Raw genomic sequence first — 18,422 nt, 5'->3', positions numbered from 1 at the left:
GGTGTTAATATGTGTGATAGTCTTGTCAATAATCATCACACAACAAGGCATACAAGGGAAGTTCTATTAATAGGTAGACAAGGACTTTTTATGCATTGTTGTAGGGATTGGAAAGAGTTGAATGGTGGTCTATGAGTGAAACCATGAAAGCCAACTTCATTATAACCATGAAGAAGCAATTGAATGGCTTTCTAGGCCCTGCGAGCAAGGAGAAAATTCATGCCTCATAAGAATTTGCCTAAGGCAAAGAAAGAAAATACTAAGATCTAGAAGCACAATTGATGACACAAATATGAGAGACAAATAAGTATGATCAAATAATTGATTCAAGATTTGATCAAATGATAATGGATACCCAATCAATGAATACAAAACATGTGTTTCAATACACAGGAAATGCATGATAGTTAAGAGTGGTGCACGAGATAACCTATCAACTAAACAATGTGCAATCACATGTCCTCCAATGGTGAATCATCCTTCATTGTACAAAAAATTATATACAACAATGAGAGGATAATAATGTGTAAGAGTGCTAAAGGTGGATCTCACACATAAAGATGTATGAGATAACAACCAACTCCATCTCAGGTGGATTTATCCAACATGATGTGCTAAAATAGAATGCAATCTCCTATGCATTTGGTGCAATCATGGTAGGAGTTTCCCCCATGGAGATGATCCAAGCCATGCAACAAGAATCAACATGGCAAAAATCACAATCAGTTATAATAATCGGCACCAAAAAATATGCAGATGGATGTTCTCATTATCACAAGAACAAGAATTTACATCATATTGACGTGCAAATGTGACTACAATCTTTTAACAAACATGCCTTATTACTAAAGACACAAACTAAGTTCCTAGTTCTACCATACCTAGTCACTCCATCACATTTGTCACTACTACTCTTCCTAAACAAGAACTACTACAACACTTATATGCAAGATCACCAACCACAAGATGGCTTGTTCGATCACAATCTCTAGAGATGAAGAAAATATATTACTACATATAGGTCAAGACCTAAATCATATAGATTTCATTACATAAGCTATGTAAGCCTCTTTGATACAAGAAATAAGTCCATGCATGATCCAAGAACACTGATGTATGTCATAAAGCTTCATTGATCATGGAACACCACGTTGCAAGATCAACAAGTAGAAATTTCTCATAAGAACCTCAAGAACAAATAAGACTAGTACAATCTTAAGATAACTTCATCACAATGGAACCAATTGGAATGTGAACCTAGAAATAGATTAATAATGATGTCAAGAACACATCAGAAGGGTCACATAGAATACAAACCAACTAGAATCATCACAACACAAACACAAAATTTGGTAAACAAGAATAGGAACAAAAAGGATTTTTTTTTGGTTGATGCAAGATTACCAGTTGCTCAAGGATGCTCCTACATCAAACACCTAGGTGAATAGAAGATGTTCCATAAGAGGAAGAACTTGTGAACATTTTATAGGATTCATGACATAAATCTCATGGTCATTTTTAATCCAAATATCCTCTTTGTCTGTAATAGTCACAACCTATGAATGAGTACTCCTATTCTTGTTACATTAAGACTTCACAAACCCAATAACATACCCTTCCGCATTAGCTAACACTTTGCTTTTTCTTTCACTACTCATTTTCTGATCACCAAACACATGCAACTTGCCTTTGCCACTAGTTTTCAACTAATCAACAATCACCATCTGCTTTTTTTGTTGCAACACCACTTTGTTTTTATCAATCACCAATAATTTCTTAATTTTAGATCCAATTAGTAGATTCTCTCTCAATTGTACAACCTCATATATAACCTTAGCAACCTATTGCATGTCACTCTCCTTTCAATATATAGTAGTATGTTGCTCCTTTCAAGTGTAAGTCTTTATCACATTCAAGTTATTTGCACTTTTTTGTTCTTCCTCTAAAGGAATCAAAGTGTCAAATTTTCCCACATTTGAAACAATTACCCTTGAAATCATTTTTGTCAATACCTCTCTTAAGAATCCTCTTCGATCACTTTCTTCTCTCTATTTAAGTTACCAACTTTCTTGTCCCTTACTCTAGGGTTGCCTTATCTCCTTTTCAAATTATATTCTACCTTCACAATATACTAATTATCATCTTTAATTGCATTGATCATTAACATGCTTAACTCATCTTGGATATTAAGTCTAAATCCATTAATGTACCTAGCCACCTTCTCCTTAGATGAATCTTAGTGTCCATATTTGAGTTTCAACTTGTAGAACTCCTCCATATACTCCTTCACACTTAAATATATTTTCTTCATGCTCTACAACTTATTGAACAACTCCAATTTTCAATCCTCTGGTATGAATTTAGCCTTAATCCCAAAAACCACAACCCTCCATTTAGTGATCTTAGATACACCATTATCTTCACTATCATTTTCTAATTATTTTCACCATAAGGCAACATGACCTTTGAACTTTGTTTGAGCTTACCTAATACTTCTTGGATCCTTAATATCCTCAAGCTCAAAGTAATCATCTAATTCACCTATCCAATCTACCAGATCCTTGAGATGTAATGAATCATAGAAAAAAGAAACATCCATTCTATGACTCTTACCCATTTGTATTATAGAGTTTAACAATTATGTGGTAGGAAATGTGAGTTAAGGATAAAATCCTAAGTCCATCACATAACCTATACATACATATACATACAGAGGAAGGGAAGGCAAGGATATGAATCCTTACAATCCCAATTCTAGAGAGCTAGGTCTAGAGAGAGTAGTGCTATCCAAATAAGCAAGGAACACTAATGCAAACTAGGTCTACAAAGAATAAGGGAAAGATATCAAATTCCTTGAAAACCCTCATATGTGTGTGTGTGTGTGTGTGTGTGTGTGTGTGTGTGTGTGTGTGTGTGTGTGTGTGTGTGTGTGTGTGAGAGAGAGAGAGAGAGAGAGAGATTAAAGATAGATATATGTAAATATAGTGAAAGGAAAAACAAGGTAAAGAAAACACCTTTGAATTCTATTTTATGTTTGTTGTTTCGACCAATATGAATGGAAGTCATCAGATCTAGGCCTAAACTTGTGCAACAAACAAACCCAAAAATCTTTGGCAATTTGTCAGGGGTGAACTAGAACTTTAGGGGCAAAATGGGATCTTCACGGGTACAATGCACCCATGATGATAGGGTGTGATCTTGATTCTGATTTTGTAGCTCCGAAGAAGGTTGAAAAGGGCACTCAAATCTATATCTTGTTCATTAATTGAATATCTATAGCCTACAATAAAAATGGACTTTTATTGTTATGGGGGGTTCACCTTAGTCAAACCCTAGCTTAGGAATTAACCTTGAGTTGAAATAATTGGAATAGCATGACATGTAAACTAAATGTATTAATTTGCCTTACAAAAGTTGGATCTCTCAAATTAAATGCAATGTGCTTACTTTACCAATTGATTTGGACTAAAGAGATAAAGATGAATAGATTTAGAAGATGTAACAAAGGATGGATTGAAGAAGATCTTGAAGATAAACTCATTCAATTGCTTGAATGCTTGAATCCTTGATCTTCAATGGAGGAATGCTTGAAAACTTGAATGCATGAATGCTAGAGCATTTGAGAGCTTGGATTTGTGGATGTTTGAACACTTGTGAATGAGATGATTGCTTATGAATGGATATAAAAATGGAGCAAATGGAAGGGTTTAAATAGAGCTTAGAATTGACTAACTCTCATAGGTGACTTACATAGGAATTAACACCCCAAACATATCCAGACACAAGACCTGAAGGGGAGACCTAAGATAGATCCCAATCAGGGTTGTATTGTGCCTCTAATAACTAGGTCTTAGGACCTCTGAAATCCCAAAATAGGTCTCGAATCTCCAAAATCAAGTACAGAGTCCAAGATATATGTGTTATCGTATAAGTAGTAGATTCCAAGTGGATAGATGAATGTAAGGAAGGACCTAGGGGAAATTATCCTAGCTCAAGCTTAATGCCATGAAAATAGGAGCTTTAATTTATTAGGTTTTACCCCAATTCCACCTAAGAGGAAGGACATAAAAGGGAATAACAAATGAAAGACACAAGAAGATTGATGGTATTACATTAAACCTTCATCAAATTGGAGTGCATCCAATTTAATATGGTATATTTAACCCCCACTTTAACGAGAGTATGGACTTGATCCAAACTCTTGGTAAAGTAGAGCACAAGGCATAGGATACTTATTATGATCAAGGAGACATATAATTCATCAAACACCTAAGGGATTGAGACTTTTCTAACTCCCTAATCATAATGAGAAAGAAATCGTTGACAAAGAAGAAAGAAGAGAGGAGTGATTATCTCGCCCAATAGAGTGTCCACCCTACTATGAATCACTAAAAGAGCTATTTCAAAAGATGGCATTAAAATAGTCTAATAGGGTTGTAACCTACTAGTCAACCCATCATAAGGCCCACCCATAGATCAATGTTCTTTGTATCACCATGGTAAGGTCTAGTAAGGATGTGTTACTCATATATAAGACTTAGCAAATTGTTATGTGTTACTTATAGATGAGATTTAGTATATGACATGTAAAGGGAAGAGAGGCCCAATGTCAAGGATGCTCACTTCTTGATTTAATGTGCATAAAGAATTCATTCTTTAGGATCGTGAATAATCCATAAAGGGATTTGTAAAATATTTGCATTGAAATAGAGGATGGAGTAATAATGCATGGATTTGAGGATAACTTAGGAAGCATACTAAGCATCTAGGGCTAAATTACCCCAATCTATACTAAAAAATTCATATTCACTACCCCATGACTGGAATTAAAAAATGAGAAGAGTGTATGCCCTCGCATTAAAGTCATTTCTAACACTTTAACATTAGCAATGCCTTTAACAAATTATACGTATAATCATGAATAACATCTCCTCTCTGAGATGTCTTCGGGATAAGGCAATCCAAGGGAAAGGAAAACATAATATGCAACAAAAGGGATCTACTAACTCTGGGGTCAGTATGATCATATGATAATATGTAACTATTATATCAAGTATGAAATATCATCATCCCCCAAAGGAAGTAACTACAACACAATCAAATAAAGACACATAAGAGTTACAAAGAAGAATCTTTTTGGATCATCACCATGGAGACCAAAAATAAATGGTGCTACCATGTCACAAATCCAAGAAGATAACACAAGGATACGAGTACGAACAATAGCACATGTACAACACAACATATAATGATAGATATAAGAATTAAGATACAAATAGAAAAAATGCTTCAATTTCTTTATCACCTTGTGCTAATGGAGAAACAAGGGTCATTTAAATAAATCTAAACATACATTATGGAAATATGATACAAGGGAAGCACATAATAATAATCAAACACACAAAAAGCAACTATGCTAACCACTCACTTCAAGTTGTTACCCTCCTCCCGTATCTTGATCAATAGTAATAAGAGAGGGTGGATAACTTGCAAGAGGAGCTATATTCAACACAATAGGAACAATATCTAAGTCCAAAGAAAGACTCTCGGGAGAGTGACTATGGTCAGGTGTGGATGTAAGTGTAAGTTGCATAGAAATAATGTTAGGTAAATCAACATCAAGATCAATAATATTATGTTCATCATCGTCTAAAGTATCTTCTTTATCTGAATTAATAGCAATAGAATCCAAAATAGGAATATGCATATCATTAACTTCCTCACATGGACTCATGAGAAGAATTTGTACAATCTTTAGCATGAGCTTGACGATTATTTTGACATTCATGAGCATGTCGAGTATGCTTAGTTTTATTGTAAATTTTTCAAGCTGAAGGAGGATAAAAAACCATAGGTTCCTTTCCTTTTGATGACACAAGAGGAGGAACAACATAAGGTTGAGATGTAGGAGGAACCATACTAGGAGGAGCCATACTAGGAGAAGGGTACATACTAGTAGAAGGAATCACATTAGGTGTATCAATAGATGCAAGAGGTGGTTGACCATTAGAAATAGAAGAATCAGAAGAGATAGGTGTAAAAGATGTAGGGAAAAGACCATGAGGCATACTTAACTCAATAATATTTCGACATTTGTGAGCCTGATAAGAATGAAATGTATAATCTAGATGAGAAGGAGGAGTAGTACAAATAAAAGGCCAAAATATGTCAAAAGTAGTGCAAAGTTGAGGTCTAGAAGGGTGATAAAGGCTATTATTAATTGTTTTAATCTCACCATCATAAGGAAATTTAATACACTTAAGAGTAAGAGAAGCATTAGCTCGCATGACATTCAACTAAGGTAAACCAAGCTTCACTTGGAATTGATCAAAAGTAAGAATGACAACAAAGGTACTATTCACCACTTTACCACAAAACTCAAAAGAAAAAGAAATGGAACCTTATAGAGGATACAAGAAACCATTACAAGTTTGAATCCAAGTATCAATTGAGTCATAGAAATCATGATTTTTTTTCTTATTATATAAATGTTCCCCAGTAATGATGTTAACCATAAATTTGCAATCAACAAGACACCCACAAGAAGGATATTTAGCAATCTGAGTAGTAATATAGAGAGGACCATCTAGAGCCTTGAACTTATCAACATCAATGAATGAGATAGTTGTACACATAGTTTGTGCACTTCTCTAAACCCTTCCATCCAAGATATCCCATAGATTGGAACACTCAAATGTCGACTCAGAGATCCCTATCCATGGAGTGCAAGGGGCATAAAATAAGCATGGAATGAGCTCTCAAATGAGCCTTAGAGATGTAGCCCTTGATAGTAAACCATGTAATGGGAGATTCCTTAGATAAGAACAAGAATGTAAGTGTCCAAATGAGTTCTCAAGCATGCAATGCAAAAATAAACTATGCTAATATGAAAGCAAGGATGTGACTAAGTTAAACAAGATGAACATATTAAAACTATTTTTATTAGACTATGTGATCTATGCTAATGTGAATAGAAATACTAAGCTATTGAAAAAGTGTCTAAACTATGAATGATGATGGAAATGAGAGAACGAGACAAGAAGCAAGAAGTTCTCCACAAGTGCTCTCAAGAAAACTTGTCAAGAACCTATAGCATAACAATTCTAAAAAATTGGATCCCTTGAGAAGGAGAGATCTCTCTCTTTTAAAGGTGTACAGATGGTTGAGATCAAGATTAAGAAATCGATGATCAAGGGTGGGGGTTGAATTTTGGTATGATCCATGTGGAAGATCAAGTCAACCAATGAAAAGGAGTTGACTTTTTCATGTGAGACAAAAGCCTTTTCTTTTGATTTGAAAATAGGAAAAGGACTTTATGTATGCACATTGAGTGGGTTAGGAGAATGGGGTCTTTTAATTAAAAGGAGGACATGCTCTTTAAATTGAATATGGACTTAGGATATTACAGTCAAAACCATAGGTTATAATCAAATCAACTAATTTTAGCAATTTGACCTAGGCAAATGATTAAATAATTTAGACAAAATGTTGAGAACGAGGCTAATAGTCTAGATGACCATTTTTAGGTGATTACATTTTCCCCTCTTTGACTAATGTGTGATCAATCTAGGAACACATTAGGTCAAAGAATACAAAATCCAAGTAGACAGCAATAGATAGAGAGATCTAATTCAGAAGAACAAAATCTAGAAAGAGATAGGAAGTCCTTGATACATAGCCTGATAGCAATATTATTGAACACTAGGAAAGAGAAGATATTAGAACTCAAGAAGAGTATTAATTGTTGCCTCACTTTTCACCCTTTGACCATTTCGAAAAAGTGGAAAATTGTGTTTCTCAGTCAAGCTTGGGTATGTTTGAGTCTAGTTCTAAGTCCCCTTAGGTGGAAAGTGTCTTCATCAAGTTTTTCATCCTTTCTTTCCCCCACATTTTGTAGCCGAGTGATTTTCCTTTATGTTGTGAGTCTTACGGGTAGTTTAGTACCTAACCCGATGGAGATTCTTACAACATGTAAACATTATTCACAAAGCTAAGATTGCTCACAGTTTATCATATTTGCAATCAAAAGAAGAAGCTTGTGGAAAATTGAGCTTTGCCTTCTCGGCAAGCTTTCAACACATGAAGGCGATTTTCCACAAAGAGCAATAAATGATGCTCACGGATCCATGTAAGAAAATAATGAGATATCTTATGGAAATTTCCTATTTTCACTTTGATATGCTACTTTGGGAAACATTCAGGATTCATCACAATGCTCAGAATCATCTTAAGCAAAAAACTCAAAACTGACTTCTCCTCAGCGGGTTTTCAACCCATGAAGTCCATTTTCCACCAAAGGCAATTGTAAAGGAAAAGAAGCAAGGAAGTGGGTCCCTTCCTAATTTCATAGTCCTTCTAAACTTCTCTGAAACCAAAAGAAATATTAACTTAAAGGATAAAGCTTAAAAGAAAGCCCGAGCAAAGAATTGAAAATCATCTTCTCCTCGACAGGTTTTCAACCCATGAGGATGATTTTTTGCATTTAAAAGAAAAGCAACTTTGTAAGCGGATTGGACCCACAAATTGTACAAAAAAATCTTTAAATGATAATGGAAACAATCTAACCATTGTGGGAAAGGTATATTGAGCAGAATTGGACTTGGCGGATATTTCCTTACAGGGTACTCTCTTCATAATTCTCTGAAACTTAAAGGGAAATGGGAAAGTAAGTATGAAATAATGGAAAGTTACCATTGGGCCAAAAGAAATAGTGAAAAGATACCGAAATATCCATTAGAGCTCCTACATTTACTATTTCAATGGATTCATCCTTTAATTCATTCATGTGGCGTGAATCCTCAAGATCAACAAGTGAATTGAAGCTCCTATATAGATGGAAACATAACAGTTATTCAAACTACCACTTTTCCTTGAACTGTTATTCTGTTAAATTGCACAACTTTTTCAAATAGCCTGTAATTGTAAATTCAATATCATGTTCTTCTAGATTCAAAATTTCAACTCCTTTCATTTTCAGAAAGAATGGCAACCAGGTTTGCGGGTTTTGATGGACTAAATGGAATCAAGTCCACATTGGAGAATTTCACGGATGCTTCACTTCATTTTTATGATATGCAAGATTTTCAAAAGAGGTTGAAATTAGAGCCGGTTCATCCCATAATTGAGAAGCTCTAAGGATGTGGATTAGTGGAAGCAGCTGGTTTCTTGGTGGCAATTCAAGCCCTAGAATTGATTTATGAATGCATAAATCATTATAATCTGGATACTAGATAGATTGTGTTACCAAATGATACAATATTGATCTCCATTAATAGACAAACTGTAGTGAATTGCCTCTGAGTTCTAGAATGGGAGGACTTTTTAGATTTGATAGTGGGAGGAGCAGTTTCTGAGTTCTCCACAAAGCAGATGGTCTGGAGGAAGGAGATTATGTAGTCCTGGTTTCAAAAGCCACAGAGCACCAAGAGTAAGGTCCCCAAAACTCTATTGGGCACTAATTGTGCACAAAATACTTCTTTAGGTCATCAACCATGCATTTGTAAGGGATCAATTTCTCATTCTTTGTTTGATACACATCATTAACCTAGTTGATTATGAGCTAGGAGTCCCCAAAGATATCTAACTGATCAACTCTCCATTCAGCTGCAATCTTCATGACATTAATCAAAGCCTCATATTCAGCAATGTTGTTTGTGCAAGGAAACAAAATCTTGTATGCTTTGGGTAATGAATATCTTTGTGGCATTATGAAGAGTAATCCAACTCCAGATCCTTTTTGTGTGAAGGACCCATCAAAGAACATCACCCATGTTTGGTGGGTGAGTGTCAGAATTGACTCATTAGGGAAGTCAATGTTCATCGGGAGAAGACTTTGCATAGGTGCATTTGCTAGCTGATCTACAATTGCTTGTCCCTTGATAGCTTTTCGTTCAACATACTGAATATCAAACTCACTGAGTATCATGACCCACTTAGCCAATTGTCTTATGAGAGCCGCCTTACTGAGCAAGTACTTTAGTGGATCTATTTTAGCCACCAGCCGTGTACTGTGGGCAAGCATGTAGTGTCTCAATTTTTGGGAAGCAAAGACAACTGCCAAGCAAGCTTTCTCAATGATGTTGTAATTCTTCTCATAAGAGATGAGCGTGCGACTCAAATAATAAATAGCTCTCTCCTTGTTATCATTATCTTCTTGAGCCAATAAGATTCCCAGAGATGTTTCGGTTGCTGAAATGTACAAAATCAAAGGCTTCCCATAGATAGGAGGCATCAAGATTGGTGGATTAGCAAGATATTGTTTTATCTATGTTAAGCTTTGCTCACAATCCTGACTCTAGTTGTATTTGACACCCTTGCGTAAAGTCTTTGTAAAAGGTTGTGATCTATCTGCCAACTATGAGATGAACCTGTGGATAGATTGGAGTCTTCCTTGTAGACCTCTCATCTGGCTAATGTTATAGGGTGGAGGCATATCCATAATTGCTTGAACCTTCTCTGGATCCACCTCAATTCCTTGTGTAGACACAATGTATCCTAGTAGTTTCCCTGATGTGACGTTGAATGTGCATTTCTTAGGATTGAGCCTTAGACTGAACTTTTCCATGTGATCTAGGATGGGTCCCAAATCTTGCAGATGAGTATTGTGTTTTTCACTTTTGACCAAGGTATCATCCACGTAGTCCTCCATGGTCGTATGCATTACGTCATGGAAAATTGTAGTTATTTCTCTTTGATAAGTTGCACTGGCATTTTTCAAACCGAATGGCATTACAGTCTAGTAAAAGGTTCCCCATGCACATGCGAAAGTAGTTTTCTCCTGGTCTTCTGGTGCAATTTTTATCTGATTGTAACTAGAAAACCCATCCATTAGTGAGTACATCTCATAGCCCACCATCATGCCCACTATCATATCAATGTTGGGAAGTGGAAAATCATCCTAGGACATGCCAAGTTGAGATCACGGAAGTCATTACAAACTCTAATAGATTTATCGTGCTTGGAGACTGGAATAATATTAGATATCCATTCAACACAATCAATTGCATAGATGAAACCAGCTTTCAAAAGTTTCTCTAGTTCTGCTTTGACGAGCAATGCAACATGACTATGCATTTTTCACAGTTTCTATTTAACTGGTTTGATGCCTGGTGTAATGGAAAAGTGATGCATGATAAGATCAAGATCCAGTCTTGGCATGTCATAATATGTCCAAGAAAAATTTATCTTCTTCTCTCAGCAAAAGGCAATGAACTCTTCCTTTTCTTCAGGTGACAATGAGTGTGCTAGATGTATCATATGAGGATGTTCTTCTGTGCCCAAGTTGATTAGCTATGCTGGCTCTATCAACACCAATGATCTCTCTTGAAAGTGACTTGGAAGTGCATCAAATATCTCATCTGCAGGCACCTTAGAGAGGTTTTCATCCTTGGATATGTCTTTTGTTTTTACTTTTTTGGGTTCCAACACTGCCACAATGTGGTTTTCACCATCAGACCTTTTGCATTTTTTCTTTTTAATTGTATGACTGAGATATTTGATGTCAGCTTCAATCATGTTGAAGCTCTGTTCATTGGTGGAAGACATTACTGGTTCGACAACATTTAGGTAGCAGGCAAGAGCATAGTCACTCTAGAACGTGGGGACTTTGCTAGATGCATTAAGGTTCTAGTTTATAAGCTCAGGATATGTGAGTGAAAGAGTAGCGACAGGTTCAAATGCTTTCATGGTATAGTCATTAAGTGCTTGGACCAACAATTTGAGACCTACAACGACTTCGTCCATAGGTGTGTTCGAATGCCTCTGAGTACTAATGTCAGAAATTGATGACTCTAGGACACTAATTGGATAAAAACCATCCAACCTAACCCTAGATGTTTCACCCACTTCAATTTGGTTTTCATAGACATAAACTTGGTCAATGTCTTTATTTGTAGTTGCTTAAGAAAGAGAGTCAAACTCATATTCCTTAAAATTAGTGCTACATAGCGAGAGACTGTAGAACTCCCCAACAGTGATAGGGACATGCTCTCCTTCATCTTTTGGATTTTTACATAAGTACTCAATATGTAACACCTGACTAGACTCACCTTTTTTTGAATGAGCACGGTGTGAATCAGTATTGTCCTTAGAAGAATCACTAGTATCATCCATAGAGTTGACATGTGGCACAAAGTCATCTAGCTCAGCAAAGAATTTAGCAAGATCATGAGGAATAGGATAAGGATAGGGATCCTCATCGTCAGATTGTTCCTCTTGAGTATCGAACTCGGCTTGTGACTCATTTTCAGATGAACTCTTAGGTTCTGGTATGAATTTATTAAGTCCCAAATGGAAAGGAACTTTCTTAAATCCTAGACCAGTTGTATCATTGTTGCTTCGAGTTGTTGCCTTGATAGGATCAATTAGGCCATTGTTATTGCACCCAATAGGGCTAGTTCTTTTGTAGCCAAAGTGCTTCGTGAGTCTAAGACCAAGCCCATATTTTTCAGGAGTGATTTCTCGAGCTTGCTCTATTAAGTCTACCAGAGTCTCTTCTTTGTAAAGCCACGAGCAATGGCTCTATTTTCACTTTCATCTTCTAAGGGATCTGTAGCCTTGACAAAAGTGCCATTATACTTGGTTTGAGGTGTCAGTACAAATGGCTTCTTTGCCTTTGAGGGTCTCCCATAATGATGAGGGGACTTTGGAAGAGATGTTAATGACAACACTGGTTCAATATGATATTCTCCCATGCCAGTTTCCTTTAGTTTGAATGAATGCTCGATTTGTTTCAGCTTATTGTCATGATAATCAGTGGATTCGTAGTTAGCAGGGATGAAAGTTTCAGCAGCTTTGAGCATATTGCAAGTATAGCTAGTAGTGGTAGGAATTGTAACTTTGGAGCCATGAAATGGGAATTTGATGCATTGGTGAAATGTGGATGGCACGGCGCGCATCTCATGTATCCATGGCCATCCTAACAAAATGTTATAAGCCAAGGGAATGTCGAGCACCTAATAGGTGACATCCCTTTCTATAGGACTGATACGAATGGGTAAGACTAGAAGACCTAAAGACTTTCGTTCAACTTTTACATATGCTTTGATGGTGATCTTGTGTCGAGGATCAATAAAGTTCTCAGAATAATTCAATTGTCTAAGCAAAGTAGTAGAGACAATATTTAAGCCAGCATCATTATTGATGAGTATCCGATGAACATGTGTCTGATGTATCATGACCTCAATGTGTAGAGGTTGATTGTATGGGTGACTTAGTGAGTTATAATCCTCCTCAGAGAAAGTCATAAGGTGAGGTCAAGTGACCTACCATGGATTGAAATTGCTCAAGATCAAGACCTCAAGGAACATTTTCCTTAGTCAGGGCTTTGTCTAGAATTTTCTTGTGAGCAGGCGAGATTTTAAGCAACTCAAAGATAGAGATTTGAGTATTAGTTCGTTTCAGTTGATCGAGAACACTATAGCTAGTTGTTGTTGAATTCGTTGTGAGTTTTGCACCTTTGCTAGATGGACCAGCAAGGGCTTTGTCTTTATGTTGTTCAAGATCAGGAGTAGAAGGTGCAAGGCCTTTGAGCACCAACTTGGCACGAGAGTGGGTAACAAAATTAACATAGTGTTGCGAAGGTGTGTTATCCATTGTGTTGGAAGTAGGGCCTCTCAAGACAAATGGTGTCTTGGGTTTATCGTTATCTTGTTTGCCCTTAATGGTAATGATATTACAGTATTTAGAATCCATAGGTTCAACCATGTTGATCACATTGTCATCATTGGAGTATGCATAGTTGACTTTGTTGTTGGGTTTTGGTTTTGAAGTCTCTCCTTTTTCATAGGCTAGGAAAGGCTCTTTAGATGCCTTGTGATTCGAGTTCTTGTTATGTCCATCTACCACAAGTTCACCAGCATCAATCATGTCCTGGACTTTATGGTGCAAGTTTATGCAGTTGCTAGTTTTGTGTCCCTTATTTTGGTGATACTCACAGAATGAGGTTTCATTCCACCGTGGTGGGTGTGGTTGCAGATCATAGGGATGAGGTTTGTCCAGTGGTGAAATAAGCTTGTGTTGGAGCAATGTTTTGTAAACCACATCCAAAGGTTCACCCAAGGGTGTATACTCTTGTTTAGGCCATGTAGCCCATGAGTTTCTCGATTTGTTCCCAAATGTCTTGTTGTCAAGAGGAGTTTTCTCAGTATTCTTGGCTGCATTGAGACTATCCATGGGATTAAAGGCTGCCTTAGCAGGCTTAGGAGTTACATTGTCAACAACCCCATCATGTACAATTTCTCAGTTCTTGTTGACGTACTTGGGTTTGTCCTTGTTAGAGGTGGAGCCTTGTTTTGTGTCCTTTTGAAAAGTAAGTTCACCCTTCTTGACCATGAATTCTTCTATGCAGATAGCCTGAGGGACCATGTCTTCAAAGGTATGTGGACCTTGAAGTTGGACTCTATACCCAAAATTAGGTAGGAGGTTATCCATAAAGATGTCAAGTTTCTCTGTTTCTGGGATTTTGTGTGAGTATTTAGTATAGAGTTGTCTCCACCTCTGAAGGAATGTGAGGAAAGGTTCCCCAATCTTCTACTTAAGATTACACAAATCTCAGATGTTAACATGGTGTTGAATGTTATGAGAATACTGTTGGACAAACAAGTTGGAAATTTCATCAAATGTTTTGATACCAGGAGGCAAGTGTGAAAACCACTCCATAGCTTGACCACCTAGACTTCTTGGGAATAAACGCATGAGATACGTTTGATTATGCATAAATTCCATAGGCAAGGCATCAAATTCCCGCAAATGATCTTGGGGATCGGTAGTTCCAAAGTATTTATCATACTTAGGTAACTCTAGTCCTCTTGGAAAAGGAGGCATGTCTATGCTCTTGTCAAATGGAAATGGACAAAGAGCATCTAAGGTGAATGTTTTTGTGGGTTTGTCTTTCTCATGTATCATCTGAGACAGTTGGTCTTGCATAATTTTCAGTTGTTTTTGGAGTTTGGAAGTCTCAGTTTCCTCTTCAAGCATGATGATAGTTTCCACATTGAAATGATGGGGTAGCTTAGCTCCCTCTTGGGCAAGTTTCAGAAAGTATTTTTCTTTCTCTTCATTGAATAGAATTTCCATGACCTTTTGAAAGTTTTTGCCTTTATGACACTTTGCTATGTGTTCAGGAAGTATTTACACCTCTTCTTGCTCCCTATCAATGTCATGGTCTTGTTCTTTGTCATTCCTAGTTTGGTCTTGGTTTTTTCTATGTTCACCATGTTTAGGTTCGTAATCAACCATTGTTGGAACGTGTTCAGTTTCAATATTTTATGATTGGAAAGGTTCTTTGAAAAAGAATTCAGATATGTTGTTTGGAGATGTGGGACCTTTGCTAGTTTTAGGATCCTCTTGATACAAGGAATTCTTGGTTTGTTGGAAGTTTATAGAGCATGTTCTATGGACCCAAGATGATCGGATAGGTGAGGGAGATCGTGAAGATTCCTCACAAGATGAACTAGAGATAGACTGTGAATGGACTGAAGAGTGACCTCTGCCATGATTAGTACCCCTAGCTCTACCTCATCTAGGTCTTTAGGGATAAAACACTTTGCCACTTCTTGTTGTCATAAAGCCAAAGCTTAAACAAGGACCACACTAGAACATAGTCTCAAAACAAAGCAAGATAAGGGTATTGTATACTAAGGTACGAGTCATCTGAGTAATGGCTAGAACAACCAAAGATTATGACTATCGTGATACAGAGTATGACAAGAACCAAAGACAAAGACAAAGTGAACAAGAGACAAGACTAGTTTATGTGTAGGTCACAAGTCATTAGCTAAGCAGGAAGCCACTATTTGACATTGTTTGCAAACAAAAAAGAGGTAAAATGTTGTAGATAATAGACCAGATTTAGAGCACAAGTAGATACTAAATTTTGAAGTGATTGTTCTGGACAAATTGTTGGTTGTTTTGACATATTTTAGATAGGTAGTAAGACTATTTTCAAGTTTTGGACAGCATTTTGGTTGTTTTGAACAAGACAATTGGTTTCCAAATAAACACAAGAAGCAAGCAGTAGTTTCAAACAACCCAACTGAGGACAAAGCAACTTGGAGGGGTGGGGGAGTCTTGAGGTTTAGTTTGTTTGACAGGTTTGGACAATGTTTAAAGACTCAATAACAAACACGCTTTTATCCCTCAAACAAAAAAATTGGTAGAGAAGGCAAAACCTTTGTCCCACAACTTATGTGCATGTGTGTACCTCACACAACCCTGTCACTCCCTAGAGGGTGCCCGTGTTTTTGGTATATTCAAAGGACTCAATAGTATATGCTGAACGAGCATGCTTATGGTAGGGGAGGAGCATGTATACCACCTTCGAACATCCAGTAGCATGCCTATGGTGAGTTCTATAGGAGAGATTCTCTCCTTGCACAAAGATTATGCCTCCTTTTAGAGGTGAACCGAGTAGCAACTAACTAAGAAGTTTTTACTTGGCTTTCATTCATACTAATCCCTAGTGGCTTCACAGGCAAAGTTGAGGCCAATAGCCCACACCAGCATCTGTAAGTGCACACTCTTGACTAGCAAGATTGGGGCCAGCACTGACCAGTGCAATTTACAAAGCCTCTTCTTGATATGTGATATTGAAATGAAGAAGAGGAAATTAATATGGCCTTGGAGTCTTTCGCTCAACAAAGCTTCTTTATTATAGTGAGGTGGAATCTCTAGTGAATGGAGTGTGCTCACTTGGGTCATTCTTGGAGATTGGATCACTCCGATAGGCCCTCTAAAGGATTGACTCAGACTGGTGGTTCAAATTTAAGGGTCAAAGTTTCTGATTTCCCTCAAGGGGAAAGAGCATACTCCTCTACCTTGTTTCCTCACCCAAACATGCAAGACATGTTAATCATCGAGTTAGCTTAACCAATCCCACCTTGTCCTATTCCAAGACTTTGATCCCCTAAAAGGAAATCATCATCTCTTCATTAAAGGCTTTGTTTGGGAGAACCACTAACTTGCTTGCCTCCCTCAGATGCTATCTTTCAGAGGCTTCTATGTTTCTAATTTACCCATGGTCATGACCTCCAAGTGGTAAAGAGCATACTCCCCTATTCCCCTGTCTTGCACCCTACGAAGTTCACAAGCCCTATTTATACTATGTGTGAAAAGTAGTAAAAGAAGACACAACATTTATGTGGGTTTGAAACAAATCTTCGTCATGCATATCTTTGACAAGCGTCCTGCATTCACAAAGTCAGTACATGTTCCAAGTATTTGGATAAAAGGTATCTTCGTCAAGCATCCTACAAACCATTGTTAAGTTGTTGAAAACCAAAAATTAGAAACAAAATGCTTTAGAAAACAACATTAGCCAAATGGAAGCTTAACTATGGGAAAATAAAATTTAACTTTTTTTGTTCTTTTTGATACCCATAAAATAGCTTAAAAAAAGCTAAAACATATTAAAAAGTCAAAAGTCAAAATTCAAAAAATACTCTCTTTTAAAAAATAAATAAATTTAATTATAGATTTTTCAAAATGTCCTGCAAACCATCGTTAAGCTACAGAAAAAAAAAAAAAAAAAAAATAGAAATCAGAAATAAAAAGTGCTTTAGAAAATAGCTTGATAAACTGGAATTTGAAAAATTGTATTTTGCATTACTGTTGCAAAATTTTGTGCGAAATCATGCACAGACCCGCGCAAAAAATGATGTGCACCACATGAGAATCCATGCAATTATGCACTTTTTTATTCGAGAAAGTGTAGAGGAAGATGCAAAATCTTCAGGTCTTTGCGCAAAAAATTAGATTTCTCACGCGAAATTTTGGAAACCTGTATGGACAGAACAAAAAAAATGCAAAAAATGTAGAAAATGAGGCTAGAAAAATTGATTTTTCGAGCCCCACGGTGGGCGTTAGAAATGTATATGCGAAATTGGGGGCCTCCAATCCTCAAATACACTTCAACATGGTCATTACCTATGAGATCGTCATGAAATAAACATTTTATTATTTATTCGAAAAGTCTAATAAAGCGACTTGTTGCCTTCTAACTAGAAGGATTATGCCTTTGCTCATGAGAAGTGAGCAACCTGGCATTGAGAACGAAGGATTTATGAAGCTAAATGAAAGTGCAATTAATCTAGATGAGAGATGTAATTATTAATCTAAGAAATGAAGAAGCATAGTATGCTAAATGGGTGCATATTTAAAATCTAAATGATATTACAATGAAAGAAATAAAGCTATGCAAATGTGAGCAAAGTGAGTAAAATTTTTAGCATAAGTTCGACGTAAATTCCAAAAATCATCCTCTATAATGAGGAATGGAGAGCTTCTTTTATAGAATCCAAGAGGTGATCGATGATCAAGATTAACCGAAATGGACGGTCAAGATTGAATGTGAGAGCCAGTCATAAAGGTAACTTCCTCCTAAAAAGGGAGTTAATTGGTTGCCTTTGAGTGATAAAAGGAGTTAA

The sequence above is a fragment of the Cupressus sempervirens genome, chromosome 11, assembly GCF_028749045.1.
Source record: "Cupressus sempervirens isolate cs-2001-9-10 chromosome 11, ASM2874904v1, whole genome shotgun sequence".
Taxonomy (NCBI): Eukaryota; Viridiplantae; Streptophyta; class Pinopsida; order Cupressales; family Cupressaceae; genus Cupressus; species Cupressus sempervirens.
The sequence above is the reverse complement of the archived record's forward strand: the minus strand, read 5'-3'. Positions refer to the sequence as shown.